The 15,086-nt window shown below is 30.5% G+C and overlaps 1 pseudogene; it reads left to right on the forward strand.

Annotated features, from left to right (window-relative positions):
- Positions 1-3,805: 3,805 nt before the first annotated feature.
- LOC127083385 (equilibrative nucleotide transporter 3-like) lies at positions 3,806-9,961 on the forward strand (annotated as a pseudogene).
- Positions 9,962-15,086: the final 5,125 nt, after the last annotated feature.

Here is a 15,086-nt window from a genome sequence, read left to right on the forward strand (position 1 = left end):
TTTTCTCATTTGTCTTTGAATTTACTAGAACCACCATGCTTCTTCCATGTTTGGGCCTGCAATGCTTGTATTGAATATTGAATCCATTTCCTCTAGACAATCCTTAAGTCATGTGCGTCCAACAAACCAACAAAATATTCCAATTTCAACATTTCAAGATTGTTGGATTCTTAAACGGTTACGATAACGTGATCAAACTGAGAGGTCAACATATGCATTACCTTCTCAACTATCATTTGATCTATTATGACTTTATCACAGTCTTTCATGAGATGAACAAGATCATGCACCTTCGAGACATAGCCTGGAATATTTTCATCTTTTCCCATCTGTAGTAACTCATATTGCCTTCGTAGTGCCTGTAGCTTGACTACTTTAACCTTCTCACTCCCTTCATAATACTTGACAAGAATATTCCATTCCTTTTTCGCCATTCAACATGAGAAATTCAATCAAAATTCACTACATCCACTGCAGATTGATTACATAACGTAGCCTTGCAATATTTCTTATTGACATCCTTGTGAACGATTCTCTGAGTATCGGTTACGTTGTGAGCAAAGTTTAGGAACCTCATTAGTAACCAATTCTAGGGTTTTATGAAAACCAAATAATGGCTGCAACTGTTTTCTCCACCGGATCCAATTTGTGTCATCAAGAACTGGAAGAGAATTGAGAATACCATTGCTACCATTCATCTTTGCAGCAAACACGATTCCTGGAAACACGACCACCAACATGCAGTTCTTGAATACACGATCAAGAAAGACGAAGCAAAAGCTCTAAATTCCAATTTGTTAGTGCCAATGCACTTAGGAGACGAAGGAATGAGAAAGAAAAAGAATAAAAAAATATTGTATTGAGTTGTTGTTATTGAGAGTTATCTACACATGTATTTATATATAATAAGTTACTTGTAACCCAAATAACTAGCTTAACAAACAAATTAACTTACTAACCAAATAACTAAAAACATAGGGTTTGATCCTAAAATTTAAGCTTCAATTTTATAAGAGTTTTTTTTAACTCCTTTCTAAAAAGTCGACTATTTCTTAAGCTTTTAATTTTTATAATGTTATTTAAAAATCACACATTAAATTTTATATTTTACTAAAACTATTTTTAAATTACATTTCATTTTTTTATATTAAATATTATATATTAATATAATTAAATTAATATTTAATTATTTTATATTATATTTTACAACTCTTTTTGTATTCTATTAATTTGTATTATGTTAGATATTTGTATATAATTTTGAAAATTTTAAAACTTGTATTCTTTTCTAAAATATGTCAAATTATTTTAAAAATATAATATAGGTTTGATTATAATTTTGTTCTTGATTAAAGGAATTGATTTTTTATTTTAAATATAAATAGTTTTGGTTCTCTTTACATATTTTTTACATTTAAAAATAATTATATTTTTATTTGTTAAATAACATGTATCTTGTAAAACTTTATAATAAAATATAAATTAAAAAACAAATATCTTATCAATTTTTTTTATAAAAAAATGGGAGAAAAAAATCAAAAATGTTTGAATTAATTAATTAAAATTGAAAAATCAAAATATAATTTAGTCTATAACATATTATTAAAAGATACATTTATTTAAAATAATAACTTTATAATAATAATATTATGAGATTTTTCTATAAAGATAACGATAACCCGTTTAGGGTTGAGTAATATATAAATCACTTAAAACTATATTCCAACAATATGTTTTGAATTCTTTTTATAAAAAAATAAATCGATGTGATTTTAAAAAGTCCGAAATCCTTAGAACCGACTTGTTCAATGTCACGTATAGAGCGGAAAAATGGGCCGGATCAACTAGGCTGACTCAAAAGTTTGCAATTTTTTAAAATTGAAAAAAAAATAGAATTTATTTATTATTTAGATTTTTAAATATGACCTAATTGCAGATTAATTATTTTTTATAGAAATTCTAATACATTATACTACAAATATCATCTTAACTTTTAAAATAAACATAGCTAGTTTTGACCTTAGTGATGGGATTGGGGACCTAGTGGAGTGATTAAGCTGTCGCTTTTACTCTATGCATACTTAACTGTGTCATTTAATTAATGCATATGAATTATAATAATAATAATAATAATAATAATTATAATAATAATAATAATAATAATAATAATAATAATAATAATAATAATAATAATAATAAAATAATAATAATAATAATAATAATAATAATAATAATAATAATAATAACTATTATTATTATTAACTAAATGTTCTCAATTTTATAGTTGTTTCATAATAATTGTCCTTGAGAAAAATACCTTATTTGACTTACAGTTTCTTTTCAAAATATTAAAATTTGTTTATATTAATATATGAATTTAAATAAATAATATTGTAAATTATTAGATTTTGATTAATTAATTATATTTATTTTTATTAAATTAATACATATAAGTCGAACTACTTACTCCGTCCATTATAAATCACTTCATTTGTTGATTTTCATTATTGTTTTTAAGTATTGTCAAGTGCTTGTTCTGTTTTTTAAGACTATGTTTGGATATCATATAAAATAAACGAAACGGAATGGAGTGAGGCAGAGTGAGACGAAACGGAATGAAACAGAGCGAAATGAATGTTCTATTTTATTGTTTGGAAATTTTAGGATGGAATAAGACAAGTTGTTCATTCCCTCCAAATTAGAGAGGAAAAAATATGATGATAAGTGATGGAATGAAATAGATCCATACTACTCCATTCTATTCCACTCCATCGAATTTTAAATAATCCAAACAATAAAATATTATTTCACTCCATCTCATTCCTCTTCGTTATATCCTATTCCATCGATTCAAACAAAACCTAAGTGTCATTTTTTTGAAAAAATATTATTTCTTTTTAATTATTATTTGTAAAATTCAAGGTAATACTAATTACATTTTTATCAAAATTACCTTTAATAATAATTACATATAGAGAAAAACTAAAATAAATATAATAAATTAAGAATGTTATAAATAAATAAAAAATTATTATTTAAAAAGTAATTAATTTTTTGATATATATAAAAATTAAAAAATTAAACTTAAAAAAAATATTATATATACATTAGGTATTTAATCGAGTTTACAACCTTAGAATAATTGTAGTATATAATAGAAAAATATGATTTATATTCTATTTCCTTTTATCTTACTCAAAAATCCAAAATAAAATTTTAACATGAATTTGAGATTTAAAAAACCACTTTAGTTATATTAATTTAATTAAGGTCTCAATTATTTTACAAATACATTATTTCATTTATTTTAGGGATTGGTGAGAATTAATTAATCGGCACATGGTACGAGGATTAAAAATCATAGGTGCATGTTATCACTATTATAGTGTAGTAATAATATATAAAAGATCATAGGTGTTGGTCCGATTGCTACTAGTGTACTAGTGTATGTCTAAGTATTTATCCTCGTCCGTTTTGAGATGAGAATTAATTAAAAAAATGTATACATAAATTAAGAAATATAATAAAACTATTAAAAAATAATTCATATTTATAAATTTTATTAACATATTGAAAATAATATAAATAGTAACAATTAAGAGACACAGTTATAAAAATAATACTGTAATATTTTCACATTAAAAATGATATTCAATTTTCAAAATATATATATATATATATATATATATATATATAATATACATATATATATATATATATATATATACATTCAAGCTGACTTTAAATTGAAGTTGTCTACTTTTCTTGTAGAGTTTGATTGAAAAGAATAGTTTACGACAAAACTATGGACAATATTGAGCCTCAAACGCGCCTTAAGGTTTATGCTTAATTTTGATCTATTATTACTTTAGATTTAGAATGTAAACTAAGTTTTTTCTCTTCTCAATTTTAATTTTTAATTTGTTATATATTGACAATTCATAGGGAAAATATGTTGCAATAGTGGTTTGCTGGCTTCTTGGAAATGGATGTCTTTTCCCTTGGAATAGTATGCTCACAATAGAAGATTACTATATTTACTTGTTTCCGGTAATTTGTGTTATTTATTTTAATTTTTTAAAAACAAAATATTATGAGAAACTATATTAAGAGTACTTTTTTTATTAGATCAAAAAGATTAATTGCACAAATTTATGTTTTTAGTAAGAGTAAATTTATTTACTTTTGGTTAATCTAAAAAGACCACTACAAGGACCCTCTTGGTGACTCTAATTAAAAACTAAGTTGTTAATTGAATCCAATGAAAAAATGACACCAATTGACAATGATTAAGTTACTATATTATAACAACATTTTCTATATTTTTTTTTATAAATATTTCTTACATTCAGTTATGTGTTTCTCTTTGTAGGTTGTAATTTAGTTTCCTTTTCTTTTTGCAGAAATATCATCCCTCCAGAGTGCTTACACTTGTATATCAGCCATTTGTAGTTGGAACACTTTCTATACTTGCTTATAATGAAGCAAGAGTTAATACTAGATTAAGAAACTTGTTTGGATATACTCTCTTTTTCATAAGCACACTGTTGGTGTAAATAGTAAGTCTTATATATTTATATTGTTCAACTAATTTTGAATAATTATGCTTAAAAATGATTTTGATTTGATAATTTTTTCCATGCATTTGTTGTAGTTGAATTTAGAAACATCGAGTAAAGGAGGATTTGGAGCTTTTATTGGTATATGTACAATTAGTGGTGCTTTTGGAGTTGCAGATGCTCATGTTCAAGGTGGAATGGTGGGAGATTTGTCCTACATGCAACCGGAATTCATTCAGGTCAGATATAGTGTTGGAAAGGGAAAAGATTATATTGAAATTTTGTGAGAAATTAGAATGAGAGACAATTTGAGATAGTTAAACAAGTTTGTTATGTTGCTTCTAGTTGCTTGATATTTTCCTTCACTAGCTTTTATTGGTTTGGTTTACAAATGATAAACTCTCTTTATTTATTGGGAGGGAGGGAGACTTCTCTATACTACTTACATTTGTTATTATAACTCCATTAATCTACTTTTATATCTCTCTAGAATTTTCTTTAGACTAAACAACTAAGATTAATAAATGGTCCTAACACGTTATTAGTCAAATGGATCAAATAATGTTTGTACATCAACACCCCCCCCCCCCCCCCCCCCCCCCCCCAAAGTTGATTTTCCCATAAAATATCTTTCTTATCTTGACCATTTTGTCTTTGTATCATTTTACCTTGTTTCTCAATAGTTGCTCTATGTACCTTTCTTCTTTTTGGACTCCATCCAAAAATGCACACTGTCTATTAGATGAATTCTTAGTTTGTGTTGAAATGTTTGAGAAATTATGAGTTTTATGATATTCATACGAACGAGTGAAGTAAAATGCCTTATTATAGTCAATGTTAATATTTTTACTATAGTATTTTTGGCTAGTCTTGTCCTATATCTTTTTACTTTTCCCTTGATATTCTTCATTGACCAGCACATTTTCTTCACGCTCGTATTCTTATGCTCTTTCAGAAGCGAAATGACTTCCCATGTATCATTCTTCTTCATGAATTTCATTTTCTGTCCATTTTTTTTTATCTCTCATCTTCTAAAGTTTCTTTAAAGTTTATTGATTCATAATTTGCAAAAAGACATAATAGTTTGGGATTATTCATACCTCCAACTTCTTTGTGGATATATTCTACCCTTCTTGGTGATAAAACCGTTGTGTTGTCATGAATATCTTGAAGACTTCGTGTATGTGTCACTCCCTTTTCACTTGTAGTGTCTTCAAAATTGGACGGCGTTGGTGAGCGAGACTCTTGTTGAACTTCTATAGATGTTTCTTCTTCAAATTCTAGAAAGAAATTGTATTCCTTTTTTTAGTACCTAAGATCCATTATCCTTCTTATCAAAGACCACATCTCGGCTAATTAAAATTTTGGTGTTGTTTGGGTTGTACAACTTGTAGCCCTATGAGCTTTGATCATAACCGACAAAGATGAATTTATCGCTCTTGTCATCAAGTTTGGTTCTTTTCTCATATACAATGTGAACATGGTCTACAGTTCTAAACATTCTCAAGCGTGATATACTATGCTTTCTTTCACTTCATGCTTCTTGTAGTGTCCTTTCCCATGCACATCTAGTTGGATATCGATTTTATAGGTATACTGCACACATCAATTCTTCCCGAAGTTCTTTTTGAAGTTTCTTACTTTTGAGCATTCTTCGAGCCATGCCAATAATTATTCTATTTTTTCTTTCTATAATATTGTTTTGTTGAAGGGATCTTGGAACTATTAGATGAAGTATAATTCCATTCTTCTCGCTAAATTCTTGATACTCCTTTGAAGTGAATTCACCCCCTCAGTTTCTTCGCATTGCTTTTATACCTCAATCAGTTTCTTTCTCCACAACAACTTTGAACTTCTTGAAGTTAGTAAATACTTATGATTTTTCTTCAAGAAATAAACCCAAGCTTTTCTTGAAAAATCATCGATGAAAGGAAGGAAATAATTTTTTTCCTAGCCAACTTGGCTTGATAGGCCCACACACATTAATGTGTATAAGCAAAAGTGGCTTCTTGGCTCTTGAGCTTGACTCCTTTGGAAAAATCTTCCTGAAAAGTTTTTTCAGTAAGCATCTTTGGCACAACTGATTTGTGCAATTGATTGGTGGTATATCTCTCACCATCAAACTTAAGCCTCCAAAATTTAAGTGCCCAAATCAAAGATTTCAAAGTCACGATCCATCATTGTAGCACACTTTTAGATATTTTGCTACGTTGTTTTGGATATTCAACAAGAAAATCATATTCCTCAACATTTGAATATTTTTCATCAAATTATTATTTCCATCTTTTCATAGAGAGACTTAAATCTTTCATGTGAATATCATAACCATTTTCTAGAAGTTGTCTTAAACTCAAAATATTGTTCTTCATGTTTGGAATGTAGTAAACATTTGAAATAAATTGATTTCTTCCATCTTATAAACCAATTAATATATTACCTTTGCCTTTCATTGGAACCTTGGAATCATCACCAAATGAGACATTTCCATTGACTGATTCATCAAGTTCTACAAACATGATCCCTTTTTCACACATATGGTTGCTTGCACCAGTGTCAAGGTACCATGAATTCTCTTAGCTTCCTTCATTATTTACATACGCTAGCAACACTGTTTCAAACTTCTCATTCTTTCCTTCCAAATAGTTGGAATTCTATTCTAACCTATTCTTGAAAGATATACATTATGAAGCGTAATGGCCAAACTTCTGACAATTTTAGCATTGACTTTGAGATTTATGACTCCTTGTGTTTATGTATCCTCTTCCATGTCACCTTGTTGAGGTTTCTCATATCTCATAAATGTCATTATTGAAATTTGAAACTCATCCATGATATCCTCGACCGCGACCTCATCCTTGACTTCCACCTCAACTCTGTTGGCATCTCTCATTTCTTTGAGTTTCTTCAACTCCTTTAGTTTCATCTTGAATATTTTTTCGTGATATCTTTCTTCTTTTTGTGTTTCTCCTCATAAGCTATTAATAATCCTAGAAGTCTAATGAGCAGAGTATCTTCTCCATAATTTTCACATTGTCTAACTTTTTACCATTTATTTTTAATTGATTTGAAATAATGATAACTCTTGAAAAATATTCAGAAATAGACTCTGATCCTTTCATATATAAGGATTCAAATTCACCTCTTAGAGTTTGGATACCCATCGTTTTTATATTGTCTTTACCTTTGCAAGATGTTTGTAGCTTCTCCCATGCCTCCTTAGGAGACATTGCATTTGAGATTTTCTCAAACTCATTTTAATCCAATGCCTGATAGATGAAGAAAAGAGCTTTCTTGTCTCTCTTTCTTGAATCCTTCAAACATCTTTTTATACTTGAGTTAAGGAATTATCATCTAGTGATTCCTTATAAACATTTTCAACAACATCTCAAACATTGTGTGATTTAAGAAGAGCCTTCATTTTGTTCCATTGTTCTCCATGACCATAAAGGAAATTAGCATCAAAACCTAAGCTCTGATGCCACTTTAGTGGAAAAGGAAAATACCATATTGAGATTTTGTGAGGAATTGGAAAGAGAGACTATTTGCGATAATTATAATTTCTATTGAGAGGATAATTTACAAGCTTGTTAACTTGCTTCTAGTTGCTTGATACTTGCTTTCACTAGCCTGATTTACAAATGATAAGCTCTCCCTATTTATAGGATTCAAAGAAGAGTTCTACATACACCCCTAGAGTGTTCTAGACACTTAGAGAGAGAGAGTTTTACACAGTTCTCTCTGCAACTTACATGTTGCATTTGTAAGAAAGATAAATTAAGTTAGATTAAATATTATTCCAAGTAGAATTTAAATTTAGATTCGCTTGAACGGTCTGTTCTTAACAGAAGTTAATTAACCACTTGTGATCAATCACTTAATTATAATATATTTTCTCATGTATAATTAAATATGCATTTAGAAAATGAATTTATTTAATATATTTTTATTGTTACAGTCTTTCGTTGCTGGTTTGGCAGCATCTGGTGCATTAACATCTGGTTTAAGGTTAATCACAAAAGCAACATTTAAAAATTCTAAAGATGGTCTTAAAAAAGGAGCTAGTAAGTTCAAAAAAAAATTCTCCTTTGATATATAGATTATGTTAACAATGTTTTAATTCTTGTTTGTTGTTATTGAAATATACATAATTACGATCATTTTCCTAAATCTCTATATTTATATATATATATATATATATATATATATATATATATATATATATATATATATATATATATATATATATATATATATATATATATATATATATATATATATATATATATATATATATATATATATATATATATATATATATATATATATATATATTCATTGCAGTTTTATTCTTTGTCATATCAACATTCTTTGAACTTCTATGTGTTCTTCTCTATACGTTTGTTTTTTCAAAAATGCCAATTGTGAAGTACTATCGTGCAAAAGCAGTATCAGAGGGATGCAAAACTATTTTACCTGATCTTGCCGCAGGAGGCATCCAAACAATACCTAAAGAAGTACTATTTTTTTCTTATATTCTAATTAGGTTCTAGTTTCCAATTTGTCTCAAACTTTTTTATTGTTTATGATTGAACTTATGTGATTAGAATTTTCCTTTTTTTATAGGATGGGGATTATGCAAAAACACAAGAGAGGAAAGAAAACAAAAAATTGCTATTTGAAAACATTGATTATTTACTTGATATGTTTCTAATATATGCACTGACATTATCTATTTTCCCTGGATTTATTTCTGAAGATACTGGAGCACATAGTTTAGGATCTTGGTAAGTTTATTACTCCTTCGATTCTAAACTTTTGATAATTTGATAATTTGATTTTTATTTTTAAGAATCGAACGGATAATAATTGAATCTCAAAAGACCATGTTGGACAAATCACTATTTCAAGATGTTACTATGTAGTTATTCGTGCAACTAAATTATGTGTTCAATTTTTTAGGTATGCACTCGTGTTAATTGAAATGTACAATGTGGGAGATCTAATAGGAAGATACATTCCACTCTTAGAATTCTTGAAATTAGAGTCACGAAAGTTGATTACCGTAGCAACCCTAAGTCATTTTTTACTTGTTCCAACATTTTATTTCACTGCAAAATATGGTGATCAAGGATGGATGATAGCATTTACATCATTCTTGGGGATATCCAATGGTTACCTCACAGTTTGTGTTATGACATCTGCACCCAAAGGTTATAAGGTAAAAGCACATTAATTATTCAATTCAACATGAGACACATTAAAAATTAATTTTTTGATTTGTTGTACTTTTGTAGGGTCCAGAACAAAACGCATTGGGGAACTTGTTTGTGTTGTTTCTATCAAGTGGTATTTTTGCAGGGGTGATATTTGATTGGTTATGGTTGATAGGTAAAGGTTGGTAAAGTTTAAGTTAGGACAAACTAAGAAACAATTTGATCTTTGTAAGAAAAATAAAATAAAACTAGTTTAGTCTCTCTAGAGATATGATTAAATAACACAAATAGACATGTGCGTGTATCATTTTCATAAAAGGTATGATAGGTATGTACAATATTTATTTTTGGTATAAAATGAGTATCTTCTATGCGCAATTGCAGAGATTAATTCCTCAAGGAGGAGTATATGCAATATTTCTAACAAATAAAGATACTTGGTAATTTAAAAATAAAATAAATGTTTATTACTCAATGGTAGAGTAATCATGTGTAAGTTGATAATTTTCTTTCTTCAAACCTAACTTCATACGTAATGTCACATGAGATTTCTCCATCAATTAGGATTTTTGACACATCAAAATTGGCCATGGTGGTCATACTCAATAATAGAAAGATTTCATGGGGAATTCCATCCACATACTTGTTGTACTCGAACCCCAAAATGGACCGCTCTAGTTTATCATTTGACTGTGTGTCTGCCTTCTAGTCTACTGCCATCAATTATGTGATCTTTCTCTTCAAGGTACCATTTGATGGTATCTTTGGACACATGACATGTGAAATATGCTATGAATCTTCGTTTCCCCTTTTTGAATTCCCTCCTCTTATTCACTGATGTATTTGACTTTACTAGTGGCTTCAAGAAAATCAATCATTTTTAATGATGGTGTCTCATCCCATCAGGGATAACGCTTCCTTTGTTGTGACTCGCTCATCTTTCTAGACTATTGAGTGATTTTTTTACGTTTCTTGTTATTATCTTTACTTTGGAGTTATTTTTAATCAATAACTCGATCACATCCTTCAAATTAAAACACTCATTAGTGTTATGCCTCTGCCTCTTGTCGAATATGCAGAATTTAGAATTGTTAGTTTGTGATGACTCTTTCATAGAATGAGGGTACTTTAATCCTACCTTCTTGAACTCTGTATTTTTACATTCTTTTAGAATTATTTCTATTAAATTGTTCAATAGGTTGTATTAATAAAAACTAGCATGCAATCCCATTGTGTCTGTCTCTATCTCTGTACTTATGATGCTTGTTATCCTCTTGTTTCTCAAGTCTAACACTTCATGAGGTCTTATCTTTTTTAATATCTTCAGCCAACGAATTCTCCTTGTAATGTTTGGATGGGTTTGAGTGAGGAGGTCATTTATGCTTCCCACAAAATTCAAGGTTTTTTTCCAAAACATACTTTCTAGCCTCAAAACTTCAAAGATCCATCAATTTAGTCCATCATTTTCTCCTCATAATTCAACAACTATCTTCGTTAATATATCAATTTAATCTTTAAGGGACTCCTTCTTCCGGTGATAGATTCCACTAACGATTTGTATCGTCTTCGGTCTAGGTCTGCATGAAGTAAGCCACAATTCTAACTCATCACACAATTTCCTCCATCCGTTAATAGAACCTTCCTTCACGGTCTTGTACCACTTCATGGAATCTCTCTTGAGATTTAGTACAAACAACTTGTACTTCACAACACTCTTGGACTTGTAATGATCAAGCATGGCGTATACATGCTCAATATGCTCATCAAGGACCATAATTCCTCCGTAATTGTTCAACTTCAGTGGCTTCCATGCAAACTTAGGGATCATGCAATCAATAATGTTCTCGGTGAATGAATTATTTCTTTGATGAGAAGGGGCATGATAAGTAGAATCATGTCCATTTACCCTTCTAGAGTGATGTGAGGGTGGCTTCCTATGGAGGCAATTCTCAGGCGGAGTGTGCCTTCTACCAATGGCTCCATAATTATGAAAAAGAGAATAACGACAATAATGTCGAGGGTGATGTCTTTTTGGAAACTCAGGTGCTCTTATTGGCTGCAATGTAGCATCAACAAGATGGGCCCTCGTGGAAGCTCTAGAATGGTTGTGTTTTAGAATTTCTATTTGAGTTATAATTTGAGAAAGAATCTTCTGATTTTTCTCTTTTAGGTGAAGGAGATTTTCTCTAAGTAGGTTCACATTTTATTGGTACTCTAAGTTGTAGATTCTAGTCATAAATGTGTTCAAACAATGCATTTCAAGTGTTGCTTGGACTTGCTGGAGGTTGTGCAATAGATCTATTTCAAAATACTCGAGCGGTGGAAGAGGAAGAGGTTGTTGTAAGGGATAAAATGAAAAATGTTGTTGCAGTGATAGAGGTTGAAGAGAAGACACTCCAACTAGTTGGATATGGACACCTAGAATTTATTGAATACCATGATAATTGAGTTGATATTTTGTGAGGAACCTTTGTTCCAAAAGTCCTATTTGGTGTTGAGACCTAATCATGTATTCAGATATGAATTGTGCACATACCACTTCAAAGGCTTATGTAAAGTGGTAAGTGGGGATGTGACACCAATGATTCGTGCCTCAATTGGGTTTAAGCCCCAACCATGGCGGACATGGGGGAAAGGTGGATACCTAAGTGGGTTAGAGTCCCATACGGTGAAAGATGCCCTAAGTAGGTTAGAGGCTCATACGGGTGACGGTCGCTTGAACTGAGGATTAAGCCTCATAGAGGACCTGATATCCATCGTGAAAGTCGAATCATACGAGTATACGTGAACCGAGCCTGGCTTAGACGTAAGTCCATTCGAGGATTGATGTTTCGTGAATCCGAATAATGATTTATTGAGTTATGTGAACTCAAGTGACATGTGTTAGAACAAGATTTTGGTTCTTTAATATATCTCTAAGTTTTGATGATAACAAAGAATGAAACAATTTGGTACCCTAATAATTTCTCTAAGTGTGCAGGTTTCTAAGGAAAAATGAATCTGAGGAAAACAATATCTAGCATCTAACATAGTCCAGAAAAGATGATCAGGCAATGAAGAAATCATATCTGACTCTGAACAAGAACGCTTCTGAAAGAATCACATACAAAATCTGACATTGAAGTTTATATCTGATGTCTGAAGACTCTACATCTGATGACTCTGCAAGACAACATCAAAAGACACTCTATCTAAAGTCTATTCAACAAACATCTATCTGAAGTCCATTCAACAAACATTTATCTAAAGACTATTCAACAAACAACTATCTGAAGACTAGTTAAGAGAATATCTGAAGACTACAAGCTTCTACTCAAAGACTTTGACTCAACTCACTCTAATTCATGCTTAACAAATCATCTGACTCATCAAAATCATAAACTTAATCAAGAAGTATTCTAAGCATAGTACAAATCTTTATAAGGAAATTATGGATTATGTTCCAAGACCGCTATGGAAAGGACAAAGAAGTTAATACCACTAATTCCCATAATTGACAAGAAATCTCCATTAATTTCCCTCCAACGGTATCATCTCAAAGTACTATATAAAGGCCTCATCATCATCATGCTGGAAAAATAAAGCATACACAAGAATTCTACAATACATCTCAATCTACATACTCAATATACTTCCATTGTAAAATTCAATAATCACACAAGAGTTGTTGCTCACAGTGTGATCATTATTCTGTGTTCTTAATTATGTTTATACTGCTTACCTAGAAGCACTAAGGCAAACACATGTACTTCTATAAATTTATTGATATTCCTCAAGTGACTTGTTTAAGTCTGTAGACAAGAGAGGACTAAGAGATTGTTGAACTCTTAGACATTTTTGTAATCTATTGAGATTATTGGATTAAGTCCTTATTGAAGGAGAAATAACCTTGGTCGGGTGGACTAGAGTAGCTTTGATTTTCAAGCGAACCAGGATAAATTTCTTGTGTTGGTAGCATTTACTTTCGTGTGAGTGGTGTTGCAAAAGTTTTTGATTACTATAAAAATAATTCAACCCCCCTTTCTTGTTTTTCTCTACCTTCAATTGGTATCAAAGCTTAGGCTATGGTATTGATTTTTGAATCAAACATTTAACAGTGTAGAGAGATCTAGTGTGAGAAAAACATCATGGCTAACACAAATGAAAGAGATAGCTACAACACCAAACCTCCAATTTTTGATGGAGAAAATTTGACTATTGGAAGGACAGAATTGAAAGCTTCTCCCTAGGCTACGACAGTGATCTATGGGATATTGTCACAAATGGTTGCGAACCACCAATTTCTGCTATCGGTATCTCTATTCCAAGAAGCAAAATAAGTGATGATTAGAAGCGTGATTTCAAGAATCACCATAAAGAAAGAACCATTCTATTGAACTCAATCTCCTACAATGAGTACAAGAAGATCCCCAACAAGGAAACAACCAAAGAAATCTTTGATTCCTTCAAGATGACTCATGAAGGCAATAATTAAGTTAAAGAGACTAAGGCTTTGGCCTTAATCCAGAAGTATGAAGCCTTCAGAATGGAAGATGCTGAAGATGTTGAAGTATTGTTCTCAAGGTTCCAAACCTTAGTTGCAGGACTCAAGGTTCTGGACAAAGGATATACTACAGTAGATCATGTCAAAAAGATAATCAGAAGTCTTCCCAAGAAGTGGAGACCTATGGTTACTGCTCTAAAGTTATCCAAGGATCTAAACATCATAAGCCTTGAAGAACTTATCATCTCCCTCAGAAGTCATGAGATAAAGCTAGAGGAAGATGAACCTTAGAAGAAAAGTAAATCAGTAACTCTAAAGTCCAGATCAGAAAGAAGAAAGCCAGAAAGGAACAAAGCCTTTCAAGCTGAAGAAGAAGAAGACGAAGATGACTCTGAGAATGAAGATTCTAATGATGAAGAGGAGTTATCTCTTCTTTCCAAAAGAATCAAACAACACTGGAGAAAAATAAATAACAACTTCAGAAGGCCCAGTCAGAAGGGAGATCGTCCAGATTTAACCTCCAAAGGCAGACCCAACAAGGAAGTGACCTGCTACGAATGCAAAGAACCTGGACACTACAAAAATGAATGTCCAAATCTCAAGAAGGACAACTTCAGAAAGGAAGGATTCAAGAAGAACTCCTTCAAAGCAAAGAAGAAGGGACTCATGGAAACATGGGACGACTCTGAATCTGAAGGGAAGCAAGCAAGCGTTGCATTCATGGCCATCACCTCTAGAAGTTTATCTAAAAGAGAGTCTGACTCTGAAGAGGTATTCTCTGGCTTTTCTAGTTCTGATCTGGAAACCTGTTTATCAAAATCTCTGAGCTTG

Source organism: Lathyrus oleraceus, chromosome 5 (assembly GCF_024323335.1).
Source record: "Lathyrus oleraceus cultivar Zhongwan6 chromosome 5, CAAS_Psat_ZW6_1.0, whole genome shotgun sequence".
In the NCBI taxonomy this organism is placed as follows: Eukaryota; Viridiplantae; Streptophyta; class Magnoliopsida; order Fabales; family Fabaceae; genus Lathyrus; species Lathyrus oleraceus.